This window comes from Hyaena hyaena, unplaced genomic scaffold (genome assembly GCF_003009895.1).
Source record: "Hyaena hyaena isolate Hyena2069 unplaced genomic scaffold, ASM300989v1 scaffold_1661, whole genome shotgun sequence".
NCBI lineage: Eukaryota > Metazoa > Chordata > Mammalia > Carnivora > Hyaenidae > Hyaena > Hyaena hyaena.
In genome coordinates, this window is record NW_024082298.1 from 28485 (window position 1) to 45632 (window position 17148).

The following is a 17148-nucleotide window of genomic DNA, read 5'->3' on the forward strand; positions in this document are numbered from 1 at the left end:
TCTGGCCCCAGAGTCAGATGGCTAGACAGTTTGGTGTACCACACCCAGGCCTTAAGTGTAGGGAATAGAGGGATGGGGAGGGATCAGAACTTATTCTGGAATGAGGAAGTCAATGAAAGTAGAACAGTTCAGTTCTGTTTGCAATTTTTCTTCCCAGGTTTATTGTTTTAAGCCCATGTTCTGCCCAAACGAAGAAGATCTGAACTTTTCTGAAATCTGTTTTTGCTCCTTCTCCTCTCCCCCCTCCTTCTCTTTTCTTCTTCTTTTAAAAATCTCTCTGTCTTTTTTGACAAACCTCTAAGTAATCTACACAGCTTCTCCATAGTCGGTGCCTCTAACCCTATTCTAACATACCTTAGAACACTCATCTCCCTGATAGTTTGCTGTTGTTTCCTGAAACTTAAATATAAACTCTCCAGGACCCTCTCTTTTTTTCTTCTAGTTTGAAGTCCTCTCCTCCCAGTGTCCAAAATGCTCAATATGCTTAGAGTAGATGCTGATCAACAAACAAAGAAATAATCCCCTCCCCTGGACTGAAAGGCTGTTGATGTTGCAGGGAGGAGGGTATGAATGCTGATGAGAAGCCCTGGGAGTTAAGGCAAGACTCCTGGGGCACATTTCTATGTTCACTCTCTAGAGACAGTTATACTGTTTTTATCTTTTAAAAATCAGGAGATTTAAAATTTGTATTTCAGTTTTAACCTGATAATGTTTTGTACGAGCTTATCCTAAATTCCTGTCTCATGTCCTGCAGAGAAAGATATTTGATCAGAGCTGACAGAGTACAATGCCTAACAACAGCAATGATGATCACAAACTTTTCTGCTTTTAATCTTCCTGTTTCTGGTCTAGAATTATGAAGTGATTATATGTAACCTACTCCTTCTGCTCCAAAGTGATACTGTAACCTGATTTAGAAAATCACTTACAGCTCTTATATTCTCTATGACTGAGATGTGTTTTCTCCATGACTGGTAATTCAGTATCTTCCCATTTGATCACTTGTTCTCACCGACTGCTATTTTATTGAGCTTGGAATTACTGGTAGGGAACAAAAAGAAACCTTTTTTTTTTTTTGAGGGAGGAGAAATGACCAAGTTGCCCATCTGCTCACTTACATGTGGAGCAAGAACTGGACTCCCTATCCTGGAAGTGTGTTGTTTGTTGGGTGGTGGTTAGGAGACGTAAGTCAAAAGCTGAAGGGGTTTTGAATGGCCAGCAAGTCTCTACCAGCTGTTTCAGCAGGACTTAATGCTCCCTCAGTACCCTAGATGGCGTATGAGACCCAAATCAGTAGTGCCAGGATGCTTCAGGGTCAGATGTCTCCAATACCACAGTCCTGCGCTTTGCCCTGCCTGCTTCTTAAAGTGGAAAAGTAGATTCTCCAGGAGACTGTGGCACATGTAGGTCTCACCTACTCCTTGAAAGTGAGCTGAGGTCCCAGGCACTGTGTTGCGCCAAGCCTCAGAATTCTAATCTTGCTCAGAATCCTGTTCAGAAGGTTCATTTACTCTATTTCCCACCAGCCCCAGAAGTTTGCAAGCAAGGGTTGAGAAGGCTCTGAAAAGTGAAGCAGCAAGTGGAGGCTTGTTCCTTACCCGAGTGAAATTTTAGTGCAGCGTCTCTTCCTGATTCTGGGCTTAGTAGAGCCTCCTTGTTCTTCTTCTTCTTCTTCTTCTTTTTTTTTTAATGTTTATTTATTTTTGAGAGAGAGAGAGAGAGAGAGAGAGAGAGAGAACACAAGCACGGAAGGAGCAGAGAGAGGGAGACACAAGATCTGAAGTAGACTCCAGGCTCCGAGCTGTCAGCTTGAGCCCGATATTGGGCTCGAACTCATGAACTATGAGATCATGACCTGAGCTGAAGTTAGAGGCTTAACCAAATGAGCCACCCAGCTGCCCCCTCCTTATTTATTTATTTTTTTTTAACAACCTCCTGGCTCCCTCTTTGCTCACTAACCATCTGTATCTACCAAACTAGAAAAAGGAAACATCAAAATACTCACATTCTTGCTGCAACAGACCCTTTCTCCTTCCCTCCCTCCCTCTCTCCCTTCTTCCTTCCTTCCTTCCTTCCTTCCTTCCTTCCTTCCTTCCTTCCTTCCTTCCTTCCTTCCAGGGGGCTTACATGTTCCCCCATCCCACCCTTGAGGTCTTATATCTGTGCCTAAAAGACAAAGGGGAGGAGTTTGAGTTAGAACTTTTATTTCCCCAAACCCACTCCCTCTGAGTATCAGAACTCTGGTGGCATTTTCGCTCAAGCTCTCTCTGCTTTGGGTCTAGATGCTTTCCAGATGGGGGGATGTTGTTATTGGCAAAGATAAGTATCTGGCCAGAGCTGCCTGTACTCCTTCAGTGAGTAGACAATATAGGTGAAGGCTGAGAGCAGAGGCTTGGACTAGTACTCTATGAAGCACACAGGGACTGCACCAGGGATGTCACTTTGTGGTAACTGTGTCAAGGCATTGTGGAAAAATGTGGTGATCAGTTTGGAAGCTGAGATGTCAACGCGATTAGTCACTGAAGGCAGACATATAGACATTGCATGTTGCCAAGAGCTAGGTGGAGCCTCAGTCCACATTCTAGTCATGATCAGTGTGTGTGGGGATATGGTTCATCTGTGTCACTCACACAAATCAGTTGTGTTCTAGGGAACTGACTATGAAGAAAAGGCCAGGAAGCCTTTCAGTCCCCTCAACAGCACTTAAGTGAGGAAGTTGCTGGTGTAGAAAGTAATCATCCAGGCAAATCCACTCACTTTTTGTACTGGATAACAAAGTGGAAAGTATGCCACTGGAGGTAGAGAGGCAACAAGGCTGGGGGCTTGCTGGGAAGAAGTATTTGTGCTGGTGGTTATACGACATATACTTTTTCTTCTGTGTCCCAAGCTCCCCAGAAAGGATCTTCCCGAAGGCAAAGAAGAAGGAGTACATATTGATATCTGAAAAAAGAAGGAGTGCATATTGATATCTGGGTCTTGGCAGAAGCAGTTGAGATTGAGGTACTAGGGGTACATATAGTCCCAGTAACTGACAGGGGCCACTTTGAGGTGGTCCATCATAAAACGATATAGCAGGTAGTTCCAAGTAGAAGTGCCGAAGAATGACAGATGCCCAAAGTCATGCTGCAGCCAGCCTGGGCCTGAGCTGTTTTAATCAGTGCATACACAGGAGGAAGGGCAGGAAAGAGATCCCAAAGATCCAAAGAGTGAATCAGGCAGCGACATCCAGCAGCAGGATGTGGAGTAGGTATGGCCAGAGGAGGACATGATTGGCCTTCCTGTGCCCCATCTGCTTCACTACGGTCTGTAGCTGCCAGAACTCATCTGTTAGCTCTTTATTCTTAGTGGGCTCAATACTGGGCTGCTCCAGACACAGTTCTGTAAAACAGGAGAATGTTCATATACTTCCTCACAAGGACCTTATTGATGTGTTGAAGGCCACAGAGGGATCCTGGCATCCTGCCTGCATGGTGGATGATGGTCAGGGAACACCTATAGACTGCCTGTGGCTGAACATGCTGATTTTGTACACCCTAGTGAATCATGAGCCATTGCACCTGAGCTGCACCACCTCATGCCAGGTGAAGTGTGCGGTTGGCCCATGGGCCCGAGTCTTGGCCGCCACAGAGTTGGGGGTGGTGCGGTAGGATAGAGGCTCTGGCAGCATAGGGGCTATCAATCAGGTCCACACCTGGGAGCCTGTAGGGCAATGCACCTGTATTTTTCTTTTTGGTTTTAAATAAGTAAATGCCCCTACTTATACTCCCTGTCTTCCAAGGTGTTCTCTTTGTATCTAGTGCTAGCTAGCTATCTTTCCTTCATTTGCTTGCTTGCTTATGTTTTTTTCAGGAAGCTGGGAGTTGATTGCCTATGTTTCCTGCTAGCTGGAATTACACTTTGATTGTCTTCTAAGTAAAAGTTCTCCCAAGGTAGGAAGTCTGATAGGAGACCACTACAAAACTGGAACCCAAATGCTGTATACCTTCTTTATGGGAGTGAAGAAGAAGAAAGCCCCCTTATATTCCTTAGGACTATGGAGATACATCCTTAAATCTTTGATTTGAATGTTTGAGAATAGGGGCATGGAGGAAATTCTGCTAAGAAGTTGTAAACCTTTAGCTAGCATGAATTTGGAGGCCAAACTCATGTATTTTTATTGTCCATAGAAATTCAAACCATAAATTTATTGAATTACATTGAACCTATGATGTAGTATTTTTTTCAGATTTAAACATCTGTAAAATCAAAATGCATCCTACTATCAACAGCATTTTATAGTCAGTGAAATATTGGAGTTTAAAATTTCCTGCCAGAAGCTAAAGCAAATTCTCTCTGGAGTAATACAACTTCATTCTAGTCTCAGAGAATTCCCACAAATAATTTTTCATGGAAAATGAGTAGATCATTATAAACAATTACCATATGAATAACAGCACGCCATGTATGAGAACCAGCATATAAAAACAAAGGAGGAACAAATTCTTTACATTGATTAGATTTATTAGAAATTGAGTGATTATTAAAGAAAAAAAGAAACATTTGACAACTATGTTTAAAGGAATAATAGACAAGATTTAAAACAAGTTCAGGGAACAGGGAATTATATATATATATATATATAAAAAGCCCTAACATATTTTTAAAAGAACCAAATAGATAATCCATAAATGCTTTGAATTTCTTTTTTTTTTTTTTAATGTTTTGTTTATTTCTAGGAGAGAGAGAGAGAGAGACAGTGTGAGCAGGGGAGGGTCAGAGAGAGAGGGAGTCACAGACTCNGTAGAGTCTTATCTTTTTCAAAGTACCTGTCTCAATTTATCTGAACGACAAAGGAACAAAGTAGCTTTTTGCTGGGATTTTCAGTACCAATTTTTAAATGTGTGTTTATTTATTTAATTTTAATGTTTATTTATTTATTTATTTATTTTAAATGTTTTATTTATTTCTAGGAGAGAGAGAGAGAGACAGCGTGAACAGGGGAGGGTCAGAGAGAGGGAGTCACAGACTGAAACAGGCCCCAGGCTCTGAGCTGGCAGTCAGCACAGAGCCCGACGCGGGGCTCAAACCCACGAACCGTGAGATCATGACCTAAGCGAAAGTCGGACGCTTAACCGACTAAGCCACCCAGGCGCCCCAATGCTTTGAATTTCTTAATGTAGTGTTCGTTGTTTCTCCTTTAATGGTATCAAAGTGATGCCATTATTGTATAAGGGTTCTCCAGAGAAATAGAATCAAGGTGCGTGTGCATGTGTGTGTGTGTGTGTGTGTGTGTGTGTGTGTAGAGAGAGAGAGGAAGAGAGACAGAAAGAGATCTATTTTAAGGAAGTGTTTAATGTGATTGTGGAGGACGACAAGTCCAAAATTTGCAGGGTAGGCTGGCAGATAGGACACCTAGGGAAGGACTGATGTTGCAGCTCAAGTCCAAAGGCAAACTGTGAGCTGAATCATCTATTTCCTTGAAGGGAGTCATTCTTTTAGCTCTTAATGCCTTCAACTGATTATATGAGGCTCACCCACATTATGGAAGGTAAATCTGTTTTACTCAAAGTATATTGATTCAAATGTTATTCTCATCTAAAAAATACTTTTTACAGCAACATCCAGACTTGTATATAACCAGACATCTGGGTGCCATGGCCTACTCAAATTGACACATACAGTAATCATTATGCTTCTTGTTCTGTATAGTTTTGACTTTCCAGTATTATTTTTTAAGCTCTGAAAATATTTGCCCTTTTAAAATGTTTGCTTATTTTTGAGAGACAGAGAGAGACAGAGTGTGATCAGGGGTGGGGCAGAGAGAGAGGGAGGTACAGAATCTGAAGCAGGCTTCAGGCTCTGTCCAGGCTCTGAGCTGTCAGCACAGAACCCAATGTGGGGCTCGAACCCACCACCCCGTGAGATCATGACCTGAGCCAAAGTCAAATGCTTAACTGACTGAACAATCCAGATGCCCCAAATATTTGCCTTTTGAGGACAACTTTCCTGAACATTTAACTTATGCTAATTCTCATAATGTAATCCTTTTTTTTTTGTAGAAAACCATATTGTTTCTTAATCTTATGTGGGAAAAAGACATATATTTTAGAGCCATATTTTCAGTGGGCTCTGTGGTCATTTTTCTGTATTCTTTCCTATCTCAGAAGGGTGAAAATAGCCTTGTGACATGTTAATTAGGATTTCTCCATAGCTCTAATGCTTCTGTAAATTATATATTCTAGATTGAGCACAGTAGTATAGTTTGTACTCCATCTTATAGGTAACACCTATTGCCAAACATATTTCATATGTAGTTTTTCAGTTTCACTTTGACCCATGACCCACTAGCCCATAAATGTCTCCTTCTTCTTTTTGAGCACATTCCTTGGAAAGTGAAATTTAGAGTCACATTTTGGAGATGGTGCTGGTAGCACCATTGCTTACAACATAAAACCAGGGAAGTAGTAAATGTGGCTTCTCTTGTAGGTGTCAGTTCTGGAGAATTCTACCCTTTATACAAAAATGTGATTTAGTGACATATGGGCCATTAGGTAGCTTTAGTACAGAAATATGGTGCAAATTACCCATTATATTGCTGGTGTTTTAGTAGCAGCATTTTGTATATGAATTACAGCATCTCAAAGAAATTGTTTTGATTTACTTCCATTTCTCTGACTTGAAATAGTACAAACTAGTACTTGAAAATGGTACAAAATATGGGAGATCCCTAAGAAAAATTTTGTTATCAAGGACATTTCTACTGTTATAGTCTACAGAAAGGAATTTTTCACACAACAGTTTGTATCTGCAGGGACAAAATTTTTTTCGTAACCTTCTTCAAATTGTTGCATAGAGTTTATTTTCATACCTTCCCCGTCAGTAACCATTCCAGCATCACCATGTGAGTCAAATGCATTTCCTGTAACTTTTTTTTCTTAGGAACTTCTAGATGAAAGTGACAATTGGATATTTTGATGGGTGCTAAATCTCTATGTTTTTTTTCCTGACAAGGGGTAAATGAAATTTGTTTTTCTTAATTTGATGGCACTTTCTTGTCAAAGCATTTCTTCTTAGATGATTCAATAATTATGTGACAATTATAGCAGATTTTTTTTTTCTGAGGAGTTTCCAAAGTTTTTAGACTCCAAAGTCATGTAACTCACCATGGCCACATAAAGTTATGTGAGGTGGCTGGGAGAATGAGCAATAGACAAGATATACTTTGCTAGTACTATGTACTACCTCCAATCCAGATGGATTGTGAGGATGGAATGCTCTGAGGGGCACTATTGACATTTTGGAGTGGATATTTCTTTGTTTTGGAGAGTTATCCTGTGCACTGAAGGATGCTTAGCCACATCCCTGGCCTCTATCCAGTAGATCCACCCAGTTGTGACAATCAGAAGGCTTCTGGACATTGACAAATATTCCCAAGGGGTAGGGAAGACAAAAAATGCCTCTCGTTGAGAACTAACTCTCTAAGTCACTGTCACAAATCTTGGTCTTATGCAACGCTGGGGAAAGAAATACTATGCTTCAGGAATTGTAGTCTAGACTATTTCAATGGGCTGGGCTAAGATAAGGTGGCTTCTAAAGTGTCTTTTTAGCTTGTCTTGGGATGTTTTTTGGGCTAACAGACTTCTGTGGTTTTCTGTTTCCTGTGGAGAGAAGCAGGATTTTCTTACAACAGAAAATGAAGTAACAAAGCCTATCCTGTTTTGAGATTAACTCTTCATTTAATGGTCAAAGAGACTGTATAGAAAGGGTGTATATAAGTTGAGTGTTAATGGTGAAGATTTGTTATGTTGGAAGCCCAGCTCTCTAATGTCACGCTCTAGACTGGGTGATCTTGGCAAATCACCAGCCTTTCCCCATGCCTAGTTTTGTACCAATAACAGAGATAATGGTAGAGTCTATTTAAGGAGACATGAGAACTCAATGAGATAATATGTATAAAGTGTTTAGAACAGTACTTAGTTCATAGGAATGTTAGAAAAATGTCAGGGGAGACACTTTTTTAATGAGAAAAAAAATTGAGACATAATATAATTAGGAATTCTGTAGTCTGTAACCTCATTGACATAATTAAACCATGTCTATTTCACAATCTCTTTGATAATTATTGATTTAATGTTACCATTATAACAAAGAGCATTACAAATGAAGTCTGATATTTAGCGAACTGTGACTATGAACACATGAAAAAGTAATGACTTACAGTTTCCTGATGTAAAATAATGTGACATATATATATGTATATATGTATACTTAAACATTATTAGAGTGGGCTTTGATGGAAACTTTCTCTTCATTTGCCTCAATCATTAATCGTATACCCCTTCTTAGTCTAATTCCAGATATGACAAATATTTACTGGGCCCTTTCATTTAGTAATTAGAAGTATCTGGCCTGGATATTGAAGCCAAAAGACCACGGACATCTGAAAGCCAGAGGTCCATACAAGAACTGGTATTCCAGAAAGGAACACAGGAAGAAACACAAAGACTTAATCAACAGTCACTCAAATCCTCAGAGTCTGCTTAACTTGTCTTTATGCAGTGCTAGAAACGCATAGAGAAATTTAGCCATAACCTGAAGTACCGTCTAACTGCAGCCATATAATATTTTTGTGGTTTAGATGAAAAAAAAAAAAAAAAGAAAAAACAGGCAGCAAGATTTTATTGTGAACATGGGTAACTTGGGATTCATAGAAATGTCACCTGGACCTGGATTCCTGTTATAAGCGTGAGTTCACATTGAGTTCCATTCCTTGCCATCTTAAAGAAGTTATAAAAAAAACCCATGTTAAACCAGATATGTAGCAAACATTATATGCATATTATTATTATTATTATTATCATTATTATTGTTTTTTTATAGCAACAGTAAGAAATTTCATTTTAAGATCCTGGTTGTAGTATAGGATTTTAAAGCATAAAGCAAATATAACTTGTCTAAAACAATTTAGGCCTTAGGGATGTAATAAAAGGAAGTCAGTGTGTGTGTGTACTGGGCTAAGTTCAGATGGAAAACAAAGGCACCACAGTCTCTGTAAGGATCTGTTTAGGGTCCCTCTTACGGTATGAGTCACATGGAAGAGAGAGAGAGAGACAGAGCACGAGTTAGGGAGGGGCAGAGAGAGAGAGAGGGAGACACAGAAACCGAAGCAAGCTGCAGGCTCTGTGCTGACAGCGTGAGGCTTGAACCCATGGACCAAAAGATCATGCCCTGACCTGAAGTTGGCCACTCAACTGACTGTGTCACTGAGGCACCCCACTTGGACACCTTTCTTTCGTTCGTCCTTCCTTCCTTCCTTCCTTCCTTCCTTCCTTCCTTCCTTCCTTCCTTTCTTTCTTTCTTTCTTTCTTTCTTTCTATTTGTTTATTAATGTTTTATTTATTTCTGAGAGAGAGAGATAGCGTGATCAGGGGAGGGTCAGAGAGAGAGAGGGAGATACAGAAACTGAAGACAGCCTCCAGGCTCTGAGCTAGCTGTCAGCACAGATCCCAATGCGGGGCTTGAACCCACGAACCATGAGATCATGACCTGAGCCGAAGTCGGACGCTTAACCGACTGAGCCACCCAGGCGCCCCTTGGACACCTTTCTTAAGGGAGCTCTGGTTGTCCGCTCAAGAGATACCTGTTGGATTGGTTTTCTGATTCAATTACTCCTCAAAAACTATTTCAAAGGTGAGTTGGCATTTATAAAGACATTTGTAAGGGAATCAACTCATATTAGCAAAAAAGTATTGTGGACAGTCTAGTTTAGTAAATAATCAGTTACATACATACTTGCCATACATTATACTTTACACACTTAATTGAGTAAAAAGGGGACAGCCATATGTGTTTATTTTTCATAAATACAACCCAATAGACACCGTACCCCCCCCTTCCTGCCACCTTAAATTAATGAGAAATTGATATTGGTGAGTCATTCTTAGTGCATGTTCTCTTTCTGGTACCAGCTGTGTAGGCGGCCACAAAATTATAGGTTAAGAGGAAAATGGGAGAAGGCCTATAACCGTCACTCCCTCATGACTATTATAATTCTTAAGGTGGATGTTTTTTTTTTTAATTTTTTTTAAAATTTTTTATTGTCAGGTTGGTTTCCATATAACACCCAGTGTTCACCCCCACAAGTGCCCTCCTCCATGCCCATCCCCCCCCCCCACCCATCAGTCCTCAGTTTCTTCCACCGTAGCCTGCCTGGCAGGGCACAGGGGCCGTGGAGTCTGGGGCTCCAATGTGCAGAGTCCAGCATCTGATATTATCTGCTCTTCTGTGTCCTGGGTTTTCTGTTAGGATATTTTTCCTGGCAGAAGAGCGTTTTAATTCTCTCTGGATGCAACATCCTGTCACTCATTATTGTAGAGACTCTATCAACCATGTTTTATAGTTCTACCTACCTGTGTTTCTAATTTGTTACCGAAGGTTTGTTCTCCCTCAGTGTAGGCTCTGAAAGTGCCACTCGCACTACCGGTTACCAGGCCTTCTCTTTGAAATCCTCGCTTGGCTTTCTGTTCCTTCTCCTTCACACTGGCAGTAAAAGGTGTTACGGATAAACTTGGCTTTTTTGGCAGAGAAAGAGCAGCTTCCAGACTAAGTAAGACCTTTAAAAAAATCTACCCTCTGTGCAGAACTCATTCCTTTCTGATGCTTCTACTGCCAGGCCATCCAGAACCTGTGGTTGCCACAGCCCGGGGCTTAACGTCTGTGTGTTCTCTGGATGATGTGCAAGTCAGCAGGATAGAGCTGAACGAAGGAAGTCCAGGTTTTGGTCGCTCATTTAGCAACGAGACTCGAATGACAGATGTCCACATTTTCTAAGTTTTCTTTTTTCAGCCATTTCATCTTTCTCCTCTGAACTTTTTCCCCCTACTTTGAAATCGTTCTTAGATTTTCTCAACGGGACAGCCTTGTCTATTTCCTTTGCTTGAGAGTATGAGGAAGTTGTGTCTGTTTGATCTCTTGTGTGGCAGCATTGGAATGGATGTTGAAACAGACTGATGTTTAAATCTTAATACACACCCCTTGGAGTGGAATGGGAGAGCTCACGAGTTGAAGTTTAAAGGAATAATGAGAACTGATTGAATTAACAAACATCATACCAGCACTAGCAGAAGCAAAGATAAGACACTTAGCTTGCAATGTGCTCATCTCTGCGTTAGAATAACTCTATTGAAACACACACATTTATTTATTTATTTTGTATTATTACTATACCTATTTTCATAAGGAATCCCTGAAATAACTTGATATCATAGGTTTATTGAAACACGTCTATTGGGGTCTTCCCGTTTTAAAATAAGAAATGAAAAAACTTTTTACTGGTCATGGTCTTGAATACAAGTTATTGAATTTGATAATGCCCTTTTTTTCAGGATCAATATCATAACCATTGAAACAGAAATTTATGTTTATTGAATCAATCCCTTTGGAATCTAAGAGAACCGATTTAGTTGGTTCATCTTCAGTTTCTATTAATCTTGGCTTATGGGTGGGTATTTTGGCTAAAGGAGAAAGAAATATTGTTGGAATATAAATAAAACCAAAAGTTTAAAAAATAAAACTTATCATTTCAAAATATTTTATATAGTTTCCATTTGAAACATTAAGTAAAATTCTAAATATTTTTATCTTTTATTTATTATTTTTAATATTTATTTTTGAGAGAGAGAGAGAGCAAGTGAGGGAGGAACAGAGAGAGAAGGAGACACAGAATCCAAAGCAGACTCTAGGCTCTGAGCTGTCAGCTCAGAGCCCGACTCAGGACTCGAACTCTCAAGCCACGAGTTCATGACCTGAGCTGAAGTCAACTGCTTAACTGGTTGAGCCATGCAGGCACTCTGAGAATTTAAATATTTTTTAAAAGCAACTCTGAATATCTTTATTTATTTATTTTTATTTTACCACGTTATAAAATAAAATAAACCTTGACTACTGATTTTTATTTATTTATTTTTATAACAAACAAAGCAGGGGTTTTTTTCTGTGTAGTTTCAAGTTTTTATTAAAATTCTAGTTAGTTAACATACAATATAATATTAGTTTCAGGAATAGGATTTAGTGATTCATCATTACATATAATATCTACTATTCATCCCATTAGGTGCCCTCCTTAATGACTCTTGCACATTTGGCCCATCCTCTGCCCACCTCCCCTCTTGTATCCATCAGTTTGTTCTCTATGGTTAAGAGTCTCTTTTATGGTTTTCCTCTGTCTCTCTCTCACTATCTCTTTTTTCCCCTCTTTCCCATATGTTCATCTGTTTTTGTTTCTTAAATTCCACATATGAGTGAAATCTTATGCTATTTGTCTTTCTCAGACTGACTTATTTCACTTAGCATAATATACTCTAGCTCCATCCATGTCATTGCAAATAGCAAGATTTCATTCTGTTTTTATAGCTGAGTAATATGCCATCATATATATTTATCACATCTTCTTCTTCCATTCATTAGCCTATGGATATTTGGGCTCTTTCCATAATTTGACTATTGTTGATAATGCTACTATAAACATCATAGACTCAGTGGTTTGAGTTTCAGTTTTCTTAGATCATATAGTTAACTTGGGTTTAGATTCAGCACAATCCTGTTATAGTGGTAAATTAAGAATCTCACTGAAAATCATCTGATCAACTGGACCCCTTTTTACTGTTGTCAAGCAAATTCTCTTTAAGATGAGTATTGAATTTTGTTAAAAAGGAAACCAGACAAGTTTAGACTGTGTAAATCCACTCTCAACTGGGTTTATCACACTTATCAACACCTGATAAGGAGTTGCACATAGTCTCCTTTTGAATGTTGCTTTAAGGGTGGTTCAATGGCAATAGGTTGATTCCTGGGATTCACAGTGAGAAGGAGTTTCAATACATTTTGAAGCTCCCAAGGTATGTTCTTTTCTGCCTCAAGGCACCTGAAATTTATCATATAAGAGCTTAACAATGTTACTGCTTTATCTAGTATGAGGATATTTGATGGCTTATCAATTTTTTGAAGGTGTTTTGTTTGGTCTCCAGTGTCATTATTCATTGATCAAGGATTTAAAATAATGAAAGTTGAATCAACAGTCATTCAACTGTTGCTTGTGCTTCAATCATACCTCTGGCATAGTCTTAGATTTTGTCCAATTCACAGGCAGCATCTTTTAATTGAATCCAATTGTTCCTTAACATGGCCCAAGAAAAATGCTTTACCTAATGAGACCAAATCATCATGTGTTAGAGGATTTCAAGTATCAAATTCCCATAAAAATGCAAACTGTATCTGTGGAAAACTAGATAGTCAGCATTTAATGATTTCTTTATATACTTTGGTTTCTATGCTGTCTTCAAATCTCTGTTCCCAGATAAGAAATCTATTAGAATGACATACAGAAACAATTTCATTTGTCATCAGGGGTTTGTAACTATACAATGATTTGGAAGTGCAGGGAAAGATCTTCCATGGTATTCTCCCCCTTACTCACGCCAAGGTTTGACAGGTGGTTGCCATTCAATAAGCATTTGCCAAATAGCAGAATAAAGAACTTCCCTGAGGAGCCAAGTTTCAATGCACTGGGAAGCAGGAAGTGTATCTTTTGCTTAAAATTTACTTCAAATTTCAAGAAAATTAAAAATTCCTTAAGCATCTCCTCAAGCACCAGGTATCTCAAAGAAAGTACTATGACCCTGTTCACTGAGCAGTCATCAGGTATTTATTAAACATCTGTAGTATTTCAAACCCCTTGGCAAAGATGCAAGAGGAGTGACATTTAATCTCAGGACTCAACAGCTCTCTAACAGAGAAAAGACACATGTAAACCATTATACTGTGAACTATAACAGAACAATACATACAGTGCAATGGGTGTACAGACCAGAGCGTATTAAAAGGTGCCTGAACTTGCAGACTGGAGTGGAAAGGATGGTGAGGCCTCGAGGACTTAACAGAGATTCTTTGATGAAGGATGTTGAAGAATTTTCCAAGTGGACAAGGGAATGATCCTCTAGGCAGAGGAGATGACTTTTATAGAAGCAGAGGTTTGAGAGACTCTACTCTTTAACTGAAGTATGTGGGTGGGTATGGGAAAGTGATGCTTGGAAAGTAGCAGAGTTTTATTATGATAGATCTTATGTGTTGTAGTAAGTTTGGATTTCCTATAGGAAGTAAACAAGGACCCATACTAATTTTGTAGGTCCATTGTGTGCCAAATTTCCTTGATGGTGATAATTCCTTCTCAAAATTGCTCAAAAGTCTACCATCTCATTTCAAAACTCTAATAGTTTGTTCATTTCCTCATTTATTCATTTTTAATGAAATATATTTTTAAAAACTTTTTAATGTTTTTTTTTAAATTTTATTTCTGAGAGAGAGAGAGAGGCAGCATGAGCAGGGGAAGGTCAGAGAGAAAGGGAGATATAGACTCTAAAGCAAGCTCCAGGCTCTGAGCTAGCTGTCACCACAAAGCCCGATGTGGGGCTCGAACCCACGAACCGTGAGATCATGACCTGAGCCCAAGTTGGACGCTTAACCGACTGAGCCACCCAGGCGCTCCGCATTTTTAATAAAATATTTAATAAACATTTAATTTAAGCCAACGTTATACTAGGCACTAGGGACAGGAAGCTTTATAAGAAGGATTTCTGTGTTGACAGATTGACAAATGAGTTATCTACTTAATACTACTGTAATAGCAAAGGCCAATAGTAACCTTCCAATGCACGAACCCAATAGACATTTTATACCAAACCTGCTCCAACACAATTGGTATGTAAAATAAAAAGAAGAAAATTTAAAAAATATTTAGGTGTATTTAAGCAAGGTATACATCTTTGTAGACTATAAGAAGAACAATAAAACCAAGTGGCAAGTAGACTGAAGCCTGTTAAGAGCTAAACTTCTTCAGGGGCGCCTGGGTGGCTTAGTCGGTTAAGCGTCCGACTTTCACTTAGGTCATGATCTCGCGGTTCGTGGGTTAGAGCCCCGCGTCGGGCTCTGTGCTGACTGCCAGCTCAGAGCCTGGAGCCTGTTTCAGTCTGTGACTCCCTCTCTCTCTGACCCTCCCCTGCTCACGCTGTCTCTCTCTCTCGCTCCTAGAAATAAATAAAATTAATATAAAAAAAAAAGAGCTAAACTTCTTCAGGATTAAAATGACCCCTTTGAGGTAGTTAGTCAGTCCTGATCTCTTCTTAAAACAGGGGTCTGAGGTGAGGTACCCTTCCTTAGAAGAAGAAGCCTACAAAGAAGGATGCGACTTTTTTTTTTTTACATCTGTGAATTCTATAAAGCTGCACACCTACAAAGGGAGAAAGATGATATTAGGGGCAGGCTTCCTCCACTAAATCTAAACTGCCCACTGGTTGTACAATATCTGTACTGCAAATGTCAGCATGGTCCTGGATTAGGGGCTTCAGGGAGAGACCAGGCAAAGACAATTGCAAACATTTAGATAAGGAAACATGTAGAAACAGGGAGGAGGAAGAGACAGGGAAAGAAAGACACTCTCTCAAGTGAGTCTTTGTGCTGAGTTACTAAAACATATCAGAAAAGCTAATATTAAGAAAGATTTCCAACAAAATCAACAATAAGGACATGAAAATTTAAAAAAAGAAATTTGACAACTTTAAAAAGTGATGGTCAAGATCATAAAAAATAAAGGGTTGGGGTGCCTGGGTGGCTTAGTCGGTTGGGCATCTGACTTTTGATCTTGGTTCAGGTTTTGATCTCAGAGTCATGCTCTATGCTGGGCATGAAGCCTACTTAAAACAATAAAAAAATAAAAATAAAGGGGTGACATACATGAAAGAGAAAGACATTATGAAACAGGGAGGAGAAATAAAATAGAAGAGATAAACACATAAAGTTAGACATTCTAGAAATAAATAATAGAATCACTGATGAAAAACAGATTTCTATAAGGACGCTACTCCTATTCCTGAGGGTTTGCCCTCATGATCGAATCACCTCCCAAAGGTGATTATACTTCTTAATAGTATCTACCTTGGGAGCTAGGTTTCAACATATGGGAGGACACGAACATTCAGATCATAGTAATGAACATTTGGGTTGTTCTTGGTTTTTGCTTATTATGAAGTGAAATGGTTGTAACATTTTTGTAGAAGTCTTCATGCAGACATATGTATTGATATCTCTTCAGTAGATACCTACAAGTAGAATTGCTAGATTATAGGAGAGATTGACGTTTGTAAGAAACTGTGGAAAAATCTCCCAGGAGGTTGCATCATTTCACGCTCAGCAGCAATGTATGAAGAGGCCCAGTTACTCCACGACTTTTTTAAAAATAATTTTTTAAGTTTGTTTGTTTGTTTGTTTAGAGCAAGCAGGGGAGGAGCAAAGAGGGAGTGGGAGAAGCCCAAGCAGGCTCCAATGTGGGGCTCAAACTCACAAACCATGAGGTCGTGACTGGAGCCAAAGTCAACACTTAACTGACTGAGCCACCCAGGTGCCCCACGATCTTGTTAACATTTGGTATCGTCATCAGTCCTGTTACTTTTATCTATTCTAATGTGTGTGAATTGGAGTCTTGTGGGGGTTTTAATTTGTATTTCTCTTATCACTGATGATATTGAACAATGTTTTTTGTTCTTTTGGCCTATAGATACCTTCTTTGTGAAATGTCCCACTTCTTCTGTTCATTTGTTTTTTAAAAAAATGTTTTTTTTCTTATTTTTGAGTTATAGGAATTATTTGGGTGTTCTAAATTCAGGTGCTTTGTCAGGTATATGTATTACAAATGTTTTCTTCTATCCCATGGTTTGTGTATTCACGTTATTATTGGTGCCCTTTGAATTTTTATTTCCTATGAAGTCCCAATTTGTGAACTTAAAAAAAATTTTAGTGTTTATTTATTTTTGAGAGAGAGAATGAGAGAGAGAGTGGAGGAGAGGCAGAGAGAAGGGAACAGAGGATCTGAAGTGGGCTCTGTGCTGACAGCAGAGAGCCCGATGCAGGGCTTAAACTCACCAACTGTGAGATTATGACCTGAGCTGAAGTCAGATGCTTAACTTACTGAGCCACTCAGATATCCCTCAACTTATCAACTTTTAATTTTAAGGCTATTTAACTTTAATATATAGTCTAAGATTGCAAAGATATTCTCTTATGTCTTCTAGAAGGGAATACTCACACAGTCATATTCATGCATGTTGTATATGGACAAGG

At 39.2% G+C, this 17148-nt stretch overlaps 1 pseudogene; it reads right to left on the reverse strand.

Annotated features, from left to right (window-relative positions):
• Positions 1-2307: 2307 nt before the first annotated feature.
• LOC120226354 lies at positions 2308-3667 on the reverse strand (annotated as a pseudogene).
• Positions 3668-17148: the final 13481 nt, after the last annotated feature.